Genomic DNA, 13,339 nt, shown 5'->3' on the forward strand with positions numbered 1-13,339 from the left:
TTCTCTGCACAATGAATAGCCATTACTTTTCTGGAAGAAAAAAATCAACTGAAAAAACCCCAAACTCACTCCACAGTTAGAGATATTAACGTCTTTCATACCTGATAATGCCTTGGCACATTGTTATCTCTTCTGCTATGAAAAATAACTAAAAATTATTTTCTAAACATTTTCTCCAAACCATTCATGATGCTACAGGCCTTCTGCTAGATCTCCCTGAAGGCATTGCTTTTGCAGTTGTGGAGTTCTGGTTTATTCAGTCTATCCTTGTAAGGAACCTGCCCCATATTGCTCACCATTTTTCTTACAACTTTCCTGGTTTTCCAAAATCCTTTTGGGAGTAAGAGTATTTCTGAGTATATGTGAACTTCCTAACTAGTAAGGCCTTACTTTAGCAGAAGGATGTCTTAATTTTTTGTTTTCCATTTCTGACCTTTTATATTTCTCTTTATGAGCGGTTGCAGGGCACAGCAGCAACACGGAGCTGACATTTTCAAAGAACTATCAAGACCTGTGACGATGGTTAGAACTGAATTACAACTACCAACCTGAACATTTACTTCATGTTGTTTTCCTTCCCACATACAGTTTTACTTTGGTTTTTCCTTAAGTTGAAAACTCTTGATTTTATGGGCTATGCAGTGGTAAATCTGTGGACTAAGCTAGCCCCCGATACCTAAGATACCTAAATTTCGTGCAGGTCACAACCTCCTTGTTGAGTTTTCTGCCCTTTCATTACAGTGATAGTATCAGCCCTATTTATGAGGCTTGCAAGTGTGCATCGTCCCACAGATATGTACCAACAACAGTATTACAAAAATACTCTCAAACTAACAAACTACGCTATGTATTAAGCTCTATAACATTGAAAGGAGGGGGGAGAGGAGGTATTTGGATTCTGATAGCTTTTATATCATAATAAAGATGGAGAAATAGCAGTTTTGGAACTTGTTGATATGCATGGAACTCCAGAAGCTCCTGTTCTTTCACTGCACTGCATCTATCATGGCTATTCTCTTCCAAGACATAGAAAAATGATTCAGCAGAAATTGAAGTTCCTCATTTCTATGCTGCAAGGGCTCATATTCATTTTCAGGGCAGCTCACAGCCTCAGAAAGATAGTTATTGTTAGCATGGACCATTCCTGAAACCTGAGATGCCCTGCTGAGGACATTCCATCAACAAAATCACAGTTGTCCTGCTCCCATTTAAGTGATGCCCTGCTGTCCTCACAGCCTATTAGATTGTCCCAAGAAAATGTGTCCTGTGTCACTTGGTGCTTCTGAACTCTGAATTTTTAGTTGTTTGCTGCCATCAGGTGTAAGACAGTTCTCTTCCTTTTTTTCTCCAGATGGCAGTGTTCTCTACATACAGTGGAGAAAGAAGGACTCTGAAGTAGTCTATTACATCACTACTGGCAGAAAGAGCCTTTTAAAACGTTTAAAATTCTTATACCTTTACTTGAAAATTTACATATTTCAACTACTATCCAGTTCTAGCAGAAGCAGGAAAGAAAAATTCAACCCTCCAGCATCGATTACAAAAAAACTAGTGGTTTGGGGGTTTTCAAACAGATTAATCTTTAGCATTCCTTCAATGGGAATAATGTGAAACAACAGTAGTTAAAATAAATGTCACAGAAAAATCTTGTGACTATTTACAACTAGTAAATAGTTGTTTTTCTTGAATTTTGGACTTCAAAGTGCTTGCACTGAAAAGACAAACTAAGCATCTTGGGTTCTAGAATTATGTTTTCAGACAAAAAGACCAAAAGAGAGTACAGAGAATTTGAAAGCAAAATAGAGCAACTATGACATTGGCCAACTGTAATCTCTATCCCCCTGTTGTTTCGTATTCAGAGAACTTTGTATTTCTCTCTAAATTTCAGCCCAGAGCCATAATTTTTTATGTATCCAGCTTAAAGTCTGACTACATTTCAGCATTTGAATTTTTTCCCCTCTGCAAATATGTATTAAGTGGTATAAAATGACACGGTTGTCATCAGAGCCAAAAGTCATCTTTAGCAGTAGATATAAAACTTCTCCAACTATTAAAACAATAAATGATGTAAGTGTAGATTTTTCTTACATTCCAGTTTAAGTAGAGCTTGCTTCTTCAGGCAATCTCGGAGGAAAGAACACCAGGAGAGGAGAGGGCTATGTTTCAGTTTAGCTTCACTTCAGTGACTGCTGTTTCTCATTTAACAGAAAATCTTTTTCAATTCAGCTCAGTTTCTTGCACTCTTTTATGTCCTTCAGCTCTCAGTCTAAGTAAAAACAGTTTTTAGGTTGTTGTAAAAGAGATTAAATCACCACAGCAAATACTTTGAGCATTTTCCCTTCAACTCCTCCGATTTCTCCTGAGACACAGCTGTTTTGAGGTGCTATTTTTCTCCACCCATTTTTCAGCGTAACTTTTCAGTAAATTAATCAGTAAATTAAAACACACCTCTGTAATCAGAGCACTAATATTCAGAAATTACCATGTATTTTTAAGAGCAGAAATCAACTTTAAATGAGCTATTCTGGTTTCCATGTTGCAGATATAGAATTTCAGTCTTTAACTCCAGCAATTTGTTACATGCCTTGTATGGGCTCACATACTTTACAGGAAGGCAATTCAGACTTTGAAGACTTTTTGAGAAAGAAAAGTCATCACTTTCTCTGGTTGTTTGTTTCACAGTTTTCAATTAAGAATTTGAGCTTCTAGTCCTTGCTGTGTTTGCATTCGAGAGACTTTAGTACCCAAATCTTGATCCAATGAAGTTATTTGTACGCTAACGGTTATCCTGTTACGTTTTTAGCTGCTCAGCGAAACAACCTTCAAGTTTCTAACTCACAGGTGTTTCTCTAGCCTGACTCACATCTGAAGCTCTTTGCTGCATTCTGTAAGAGAATAAATACTACAATTAATGAGAACACACTGCAGAATCAAAAATGAAAACATACTAGCCTCCGCGGTGACCAAAGTCATTTTTATATTATTATCAAATTTATCCTATATTACACAGCATTTGCTGGGAGTTTCTGTTGAGTCATTTACTACCACTATTTTTAAAGCCTTTCCAAAGTCACGTCCTTCCCGGACATAGTGTCCATTCTGTAGTTCTAACCTATTTTCCCTGTTCTACAAGAATACATTTGACTACACAGCAGTAACATGTAGTTTATTATAATGGCTGATGCTTACCATTACAAGCTGAATTACTATGCATAATGGCTCTGTCCTTGTCAATGCTTATTAAGCCATAATCATTTTGTCAGTGGCAAATGTTCTGAGTGGTAATACAATATTTATGTTACAATATTGATAAGAATACTGAAGAACATAATATTTTCTACCCTGCCAGAAATACAGCCTTTCAAAGACTATTTCCCATTGTTAGCTCCTTTGTGAGGTCTCTCAGCTGATTTAAATTCATTTTACATGTGTTCTATTCATAATACTCTGATAATTTGTTGCGTTCTGGCAAAGCCAACCACTTGCATCTAAAATATATATTAGATCTATACAAATACCTTTAGGAACATTAATCTTGAACAATGATGTAAAATTTATCTAATGATACTTGCCGTCCATAATACAATGCTGACTGTCAAAAGGAATGGAATAAAATTCCCTATAAACTTTTTCCTTTCCATTCTTTGCCCCGGATTAGTCAAGTTAATCAGCCTATAAGTAATTCCAAATCAATCACAAACTCTACTATCAAACAAAAACTAGAAACTGAGTCTGGAAGAAAAAGAGCAAATAAACACTTGGAAAATATCTAATCTACAATGATGAGACTCATAAAAATTTGGAACATAATTACTGATATTTATTTCTACTGTGTATATATGAATTTTTAAACAAGGTGCAAAAATGAATGGATCGCACTAAAGCTAAATTCTATAGGCTAAGTTTATGTGTGAATAGCAGTTAAAAAGGTAAGAATGCAACAAAAAAATTGTCAGAAATCTTGCAGACAAGACAGGTTACATGAAGCTAAGCAAAAATAATTTTGTAGTTAGAATAAGAGTAAGATTTAAAAACATTTTAAGAATAGAACAAGCTTCTTCCTATGAAGCTCTACAAGTTTCTAAAAAAGCTCATTGGAAGCAAATTCACTGAGCTTATTCTAAAACCAGAACTGTATACAGACAAAATGAGTAGTACAGATGAAATATAATTTGAACTGCTACAGCACTAGTATATGCTATTCAAATGAATATCAGCAAATTTAAAAAAAAACTAGTTTAAAAAGAATTTTTCATTTTATTTAACATGTACCTTCCTTCATTTGACCAGCTTTCAGTTTTATATTAATCCTACTAAACTACTGCCACTTAAATGTCTGTGTGATGAAACAAACCCGCTGCCTAGGCTAAGAGATAGTATTTTGATATAGATAAAAATAAGTGATGCATTTCAAAGTCTGAGAATTTTGTGGTATTTTTATGAAACGTCTAAGTGTCCTTTTTTGTTATCTGAATACTTACAAAACTGCTGCTGAAAAATAGAGTTAGCCAAATCCTACCCAGATGACACTAACGCATCCATGTATTTTCTCATTCTCTTTGATGAACACCGAGCAGACAACGCAGCCATCTGGTCAGGGAGAAAGAAATTGTGTAAAAATGAGATATGCGTGTGTAAATAAAAGATTGATGAATGAAGCCCTGAAAGCTGAGATGAAAGTGAAGCAGAACAGACAGGTAAATCATTCTGATACTTATGTTAGTGCTGAAATTATGTTCCTTTACTTTTTTTATTTTTTTTTCTGCTGACAGCAGTGCAGGTGACAAAAAATACTTTCCATTTTGCTGCTGACACAAGTGCTGGAGGTTAGCAAACTGGTTTAGTTCTATTGCTGAGAAAGCATGCTTTAGTCAGGAAGAAATGAGAAAGTTTTGTTGCCCCGTTTTTAATCACTTTCGATGTATGCACATACTCCTGTGCTGATGGTTCTTTAGCCATGAAGCTCCAACTTCAACACCACCTACAGAGCAATCTAGGACAACTTGCCAAAATCGAAGCTGTGTTTAGAAATATCGAGCAGTTCTGAACCTGTTCACTTTAACTTGGACACAAAGAGCTAAACAGATCTTGCACAGAGCTTCAGAAGTGTTTTTAAGCTAGATTCCTTCCCTGACAAGTCTCTGAATTTTCTAAAGTATGTTTAAATAAAATATTTTACAGGCAAGCTTCACCTAAGAGCCCACTAGACTGAAAATGTAATTAGGATCTGCATCAAATGATACAATATCCAAAGAATGAGTTTAGAATTGAAAGAACTCTACTTGATGCAACTCCTATTCTATCTCAGTAGGAGATAAACTGACTCTTAAAAACCACTTTGTCATCATGTAAATCAAGTTTTTCCCAATCTTCCTTTTCACAACAATTACCCTGTGAGACTGCCTTTAAATGGTAAGTTTACATTTGATGGTGGTATGCAAAAAACTGACAAACTCATTTTTTACATAAATCATTGTCTGACATGACAGAAAGTTTACTGAGTACATCTAGAACTACATCACTGTAAGGAGAAATAAATGTTAACTACTCATCTAGTATCCGAAATATCCGTTGCTTACTTGTTGGTGTACTGGGCATTATATGAATTTAAAGCCAACAGCAATCTCAGTTCAGTAATCTTTTCCATAATTTTCATGAAAACAGACTCATTTTGTAGATCAGCAGTATCAATCTTAATTCTCAGTTTATTAAGTATCTTATACAGTGCTTGATAGACAGTGTAAATTATATAACCACACAAATCAACATGTTTAAGAAGTTAAGCCTCTTTGATTGACATTTTCATATTCTGTGGATATTGGTTCCCTTATAGTTTAGGATAAAAGACATTTTTTAAAGAATGACCTAAGCCAAATCTGTACCACCTACAATTTCAAAGACATAGGATTCTGAAAATTAAGGTACTCAGAACTAGAGAGCTGTAAAGTGACAGGATTCAGTCCTTCTGGCTCAAAAATCAGAGGCCTCAACCATTAGATCTAAAAGATTTTTTCCAACAGCTGTCTGCAGCAGCACATCTGCTGCAAATGAGCAGCTCTGAGTCAATTAAAAAAAGCAAGAATATATACTATGCATATCACTTCATTTGCCAGAATAGTTTTAGGGGTAAGTTTTCAAAGGCAGAAGCAAGCATTTGATACCAGCCTCTTCTCTGACAGAAGTCAGGCACCTAATTCTAAATTAGAATTTTGGAAAAAATATTGTATTTTATACAAGTGTTTTTACATATTAGATTACTACACTAACTATAGTTATATTAATTAAACAAAAATTATAAAGCTGATTACTGACAATTGTTAGCAAGATAACCAAATATATCAAAGCTAAGCCTACGCACTACTATCTAAAATCAGTAATAACTTTTAAAGATTTTTTTTCTTTAAACTTACAATAGTGGTAGACTCATACAAGATTCAGAATGCATACAATCATTTTAAAAATACAGTTATAGCGATGATTTGTAAAGATATTTCAGTAAGAAGTATATGATTTTGCCATATTTCTTGACATAAAAAGAAGAAATGTTATTTTCCTAAAATCAATGATGTAACAACAACGAAATGTGGAGGGCTTAGCTAAAAGCTCAATTCCACCTGTGCTTGTTATATATGCTCCAAACAATATACCACCAGTAAAAAAGGTAAACCTCAGAATATGAAGCCAGCATTTCCATCCATCCATCCATCCATTCTAAAGATATTACGTACAGAACACAATACTACCTATCAACAATAAAAACATTAAAAAAATTATTAACAACACTGGCTAGAAGAATAAGTAAAGTTCAGAATGTGACAGTGTTAAGAATTCATGTATGTTATAGCACCATACCAATAAGGAAGAGAAGACCTATTAATAACTTATTTAGTGCGTAGGGCTGCTCACCCAAGACCTTGGCACTGGGTCTCGATTGTAATCACTGTCTGTTTTTATTTTGATCTGTTAGGAAAGCAACAGCCAAGATAAAAACAAGTGGAAGCTTATTACTGAATGAACTGATGCTATGGAATGGTGAAGAGCAGCTGTCATGTTGTATCACTCACTGACACACACAACAGATAGCTGTGGATGACATTTAGCAATGCATGAAATTCCAGAATCACAAAAGAAAAATGCCATCCACGGATGCCAATCAGTTACTGCCTCCTCAAGTCTGTGTTTTCTTTTAGAGTTTTTAATGTATGTTTTCATCTTACAGTAAATATCAAATATTGTCTTGCTCTTTCGATGCAACATGCATGCTCCTTTCATGCTGCAAAGTGTCAATGGGAAACATAAATCTCCCAAACACTGAGAAAAACTTGTGTCCTCAGGAGTAATTGCTTCAGCTTTTTAAGTACCAAACCCCCTACGCCTTAAGAGCTCATTCACATCTATGACAGGGAAAGAAATACCTGAGAATATACACGCTCCCCTGCTTATGATGGATACTAGGACAGCTAACAGGTTTCACCCTGTTTCCAGTAGCTCACAATCCCATCACATGCTGCTTAAAAAAACAGAGCCAAAAAACCCCAGAACCCCACTGCAAAAGAACAGAGTCCTTGTTCGCACACTGGACCCAACTTCGAGCCACGGCTACATTTCTGTCCTTGACACAGCTTTCCCAAAGTGTAAACGTGGTGCAACATCTTTGCCCTAACAATAAATACTTGTGAGATACATCAGCAAAAATAAATACTGCAGTTGGTTATATTTAAAAGAAAAAAAAAAAAAAATCAAAACCTTTTTCCGCTTGGGAACAGACATTTACCATACCAGCTTCCATCTAGGCATTAACATCAGCGGTAATGGAAAGCTCTTAAATAAAACATCCTACAGACTTCTTGACAGAGAAATGCTGGGAGTTCACCACACAAATTGCTACAGAAATAAAAGGAATAGAGTAGCTCACCCCTAATTTTAGCTAGAAGAAAAAAATGGGAACGATGCTTTAATCTGAGCGCTGTTTGTTCCTCCTATGGCTGTAGGGAATTAACTTCAATTTGGTTTTGCTAGTTATAAAACAGAGATACTAAAAATCAGTCATCATATCAAGCCAAATAGCTGAAGAATGATCAAGGTGGAAAAGAAGCATAATTATTGTTAATCCTGTGGAATGAAAGGGAATACTCTCCTGAACTTCCTGAAACAAAAATGGAAAGGGTTATTTCCTTTCAGAAAAGAAATGGTCAATCACACAATTAACCAGTGATAACGTGCGAGTCACACGGCACATTATTTAATAGAGAACCCTGAAGTTTATTAGATATTACTGAAACAGAGACACAGCCACTACTTTGAAGAGCTCAACACGACATTAAGTCAAACGAAGAAGAGGCAGGAGACAACTGAAGTAGTGAGGGCAGGTGGTTGTACAGCAGCTCAGTTACCTTGTGAGGGCTGGAATGCAGCACAGCAGTAAGATATGTTTTGGTTTTTTCCCTGTTAGACACTGCAATAAAAATTACATCTAGTTTAGTTAATATCTTAAATTTAGACACATAATTACACTAAAAAAAAAAATCAGTAATCTTATAAGTCAGTTTTCAAAGAGTATTCAAAGCTTCAGATAATGCATGAAAGGAAAATGAATAAGAGGCCAAATTGGATCAAGCTGTTGTAATTACAGTAAAAAGAATTAACAAAATCACCCCGAGCACGTAGGAACAGAAGGGAGCTGGAAGTTGCACTAGTCACTGCTAGTGAGACTACTGAAGCACTCAAAGACTCTGTGTCCAAAGAGCCCAACAAGTGACCCATGGTCACAGCCAAACCATCTACACCAGCAAGAGCCTGAGCACCAGCCAGTTGTGCTTTGAAGGCAAAGGTTATGTGTAGAAAGAGTATTTTTTGGTAAAAGGAATTCTACTTCAGTTGTATTAAATTTCAGTCAGTGGCTGGACCTCCAAGACTCTAATTCTGTCTGTTGTACCCTGTCTCCCAGCCTGAGACCTCTTCATACCACTAAAGGTCATCCAGCTGCTCCTTGACATCTGTCCTAGGACCGGGACAGGAAATTTCCAAGAAGCATGTAGGAATAGCGCAAGGAAAGAGCCCAGTAAACGTGACTGGAGGAAGAATGAATACATGGGACTGAGCAATAGTGAAAAGCTTGCAGCTAGACAACGTGTGAGCAAGAAGAGAGGTGAATGGGATTTAGGAAGCCAGGCTGCTGCCTCCAGGATGGCAGCGCCTCAAGGCTGGAAATGGTAGCATGGCTCAGCACTCCCTTTGCTCTTCCTCCAAGTACTGTGTTCAAACACACATTAGAAGCAGAAATGAATGAGACACTGAGGTGTCCTCTTCCCTTATTGGGACTTCCTTCCCCTCTGAATCACAGAAGAGACAAAAACCCAATAGTCAGAACAACCAACACACATGCAAACCCAGCAGCTTGCCAAGCCTTCTGCTGTTTTCTTTTTCTCCTTCATAGAAGGACTTCTCTTACCCTCCTTTTTGCTCACAGGCACATGAAAAATATAATAGAATCACTATGAAAAATATAATAGAATCACTATGAAAAATATAATAGAATCACTATGAACGAGGCTTTTTAATTCAGCTGTTTTTTATAGAGAATACAGTAAGATGAGAAGTGGTCAAGAAGTAAATAAATGCAGCCTGGGTAGAAGACTGAACGAGCAGAACAACTAAAAATTTTAATATGACACTACCAAGTTTCACATAAATGCGTTTTGATGATTTTGAGCAATTGCTTTCAAAACAGAATGTGTTGTTGAAAAGGATGCTGTAGAAACATATTTTACATCAAAAGGCTTTGCAAAATTATATAATCTGTAAAAACTGAGAAATTTGGCCTCTGTTTCCTTTCCTTCCGTTCCTCATAGTTATTATTGCCTCATTATACAGTCATTTGTACAATGTTTTGGCAGACATTTACTATTGCATAAATTAAAGTCACTGAATCTAGTTTTGCCTACAGGTCTTTATGAAAATACCAGCAACATTTTTATTTGAATGTCAAAGTTTGTCAACCATTAAACTGATTGATTTTTCATTATGCAATTCAATAGAAGAAGCAATCTCCAGTCTGTATGCAACATTACTCTGAGAAAAATACACCTCTCTGAAAAATCCTTCCTCCTTATTCTTTTTTTTTTTAAAAAAAAAGTCTGTTCACAAAGGAACTATGTTTAAAGGCTGGCTTCATACATTTTATTAATACACCAGCCACAGATACGATGCTGTAATTCAATTCAGTGAAAGAGAATGAATTCATCTGTGGTAATGCAAAAATTCCAATAATCCTTTAAAAATCTTTCCAAGTGGATTTATAAGAAAAATATCTATTGATTTCAGTAAGAACAGGTTTAAGCCCTGCAGCGTGAAGCTACCACAGCATCCATAACACCAACCAGACTCCATGAGGTAAGGAAAGCTCCTTGAGAAGGATCTCTCCTGGAGGAAGTCTCTCTCAGCCCAGCATTGCGGAGACGCCAGCCAAGTTCAGAGAACTTAGCTTGTTTAGTTCTTAGTCTTCTTTCCAAAATCACCAAGGATGACAGCCACAGAAGTGCCTAGAACAAACTCAAAACTCGCTTCATACTCCTCTAAAAATCCACAAAATTTGCATCCAGAGTTGCATCTAGTTTTCCCTGTGCAGGACGAGCTGCTCAATAGTGGTTCATCACTTCAGCTCCTGTGGAGCTGAAAACCACGAGTACAGGCACTTCCCACTTGGCAGCGACCATCCTTGGTCAGAGAAGCCATTGATTATCAACTGCAAAGCTTCAGAAGATTCAGAGGAGCCACCAAAAAAACCCAAGACTTTGGTTGTGCCATCCTGCATTGCACTGCACCACAAATTTGGTTTACTTGTTTCTATTTTGGCGAGAAGTGACAAGGTCAAGTGTAACCACCTAGGAAGGAGGGGGATTATTTCTCCCTCCAGAGTAAATGAGTACATACTGGACCGAAGAGGCATCTCGAATGCAAGGCAGATGGGAGAGGAGCACCAAGTCCTTGGGCACAGCAGTGAGAAGAGCAGGGAGCAGAGACATGCTTCCTTCTCAGCACTGCCTACAGACATATCTCCTCCCAGCTCCCCAGGGCTCTCCTCCCTTGCTGAGGCATGCCAGCCCAGGGCTCCTGCTGCTGGTGTCACCACCCAGGCCAGAGAGGAGACCTGTCACACCATCCGCAGTGGTGGCCTTCAGCCCTGTCTGGTGAGCATCCATCATCAGCCTCGCAGGGAGGACACCACCGCCTCCCTGCAAGTCCTCCGAGACCATGAGGTACAAACTGTTTTCTCACCTCTCACTCCTGCCACCAAGAACACCCCATGTGTATACAGTGGAGGTAGGGAACTGGCAGCACATATTTGTTTTCTTTACCTTCTATTACTTCCCACGTGTTATTGAAGTATGATTCGTTGGTCTGGCACCATTAGACCTCCTCGATCATGTTTGACTCAAAAATCTTTAAAGAGTGTAGAGCACACGATGGAAAGACCTGCTTAATTAAACTGGGACATGTTACAAAGTGTAGAAATAGGGCCCTACAAGTACACATATTTCAAGCTGTAAAAAGGTGAATTCGAGCAAGAATATGCACAATATGATCACTGTATTTATAAGTTAAGTACAAAAGGACAGCGGGTGAAACACTATCCAAAATAGGGCCATAACACAATTTTAGGAGTTCCTTGAAGTGTACTTCACTCACATTTTTTGTGCTTATTGATTTTTGTTACAGGTATCCCACTGGTCTTATTAAAAAAAGAAAAGGAGATAATTTATGCAAGGAAGATATTATAAATGCTTACAAAATGCTGTGTAGAATGAAATCCATAGAACTCATCGGCCATACTATAGAGATGACACAGTACAAAATTCAGCAGCTTTTGCCCTTTATAAGCACAAATTAAGCACACATCCATTATTTGTAGTAATAAACTGAAAAGTGAAGTGCTGCCTAATTACCTGATTTATAAGCAGTATCACAGAACGAAATTTGGATAATATCCTAATTACTTAAATGCAGTGTCATAACTTCAAATAGTCTGCAAGGAAGACACTATTTCAAACTTCAGATCTGTTTTCTGAGATTCCTGCTTAATTTGGTCCATTTCTTTTTTCTTCCTCAAAGGAAAAGATGAGTTAGGCTCTATTAAAAAATAATAATAATAATAATAATTAAAAAAACACATTTAGTGCATGTAGCAGTATTTTTCAGATTCACTGGACGATGGACAATGAAACTGAAAGCTAACGTCAGGTTAGAGTAGCTTTATTTTTTAATTTAATAGCACAGTCAAAAGCACTTTAGTACAAAAAAATACTTTCATTATGTCTATAAATAGGCAACCTACTAAATTATCATGTAGCTTGTTAATGGCATTAGCATTAAGTCCTAATTAAACAATGAAGTAATGTGCATTACAATCTGCTAGCAAAATATGCATAATCAGAAAAAGATTTTTTTTAAAAAAGTATAATTTATGTCATTTTTTATTAGAAGCAGTAAACAGAGTTTGTGCTGACTAGTGAAATCTTACTTGTGAAACACAGAAAATGTCAGAGATGGAAAAAGGGACTCCGATAATGAAACATCTGCTATCCCAATCATTTTATAACAGTTATATTTGATTTTTTTTCTCAAAATCATTTGCCGCTCAAGTATTACTGCTACCCATTTTTATGGTTATCATTAACACTCTTCATTTTCTTTCTCAAATACACATATTACTTTTATATTTTATTGACCTCTCAAAAGGCTTCAGAAAATGTTTGTCACCTTTTCTCATCTATTTACCACATTAAAGGGAAACGACTCAAACAAGCTCACTGAGGAAACCAGTGTCAGAGCCAAAAAATAAATCCATTTCTCTTGAATCCCAAGTTGAGACATTACCCACTGCTTGTCATTACTCTTCAAGTACTGCTTCATCCCTCTTCATTATACTTGTGCATATGCACGTACTTTCAGACATCACTTCAGAAATGACATTGGAATAGGCCATCTGAAGAGATGACCTATTTTAAACCAAATGTTTAACTGTATACTCTACACAGTGTGCATTTCAAGTGATACCTTAGCAGAGACGAGTACGTCCTTAAAACGTAAAGGAGAGGGCTATTAGCTTTTACCATCCTCACACTTTCATTTCAGATTCAGACTGAGAGTCTGGAAAGTAATTGAAGGTTTCCTGGCTTAAAAATTCTACAGAAAGAAAAGGCAAGCATCATCAAAATAAGTTATTTTACGATGGCTTAATAGTAGATAGCGGTTTTGCTGTTTTTCATAACAGCATTTTATTTTTTTGTCTTAAAACTGTATGACATAATAATGAAAACTCCATTTTTTAAATTAAGAT

The sequence above is a fragment of the Tauraco erythrolophus genome, chromosome 13, assembly GCF_009769465.1.
Source record: "Tauraco erythrolophus isolate bTauEry1 chromosome 13, bTauEry1.pri, whole genome shotgun sequence".
Classification (NCBI taxonomy): Eukaryota; Metazoa; Chordata; class Aves; order Musophagiformes; family Musophagidae; genus Tauraco; species Tauraco erythrolophus.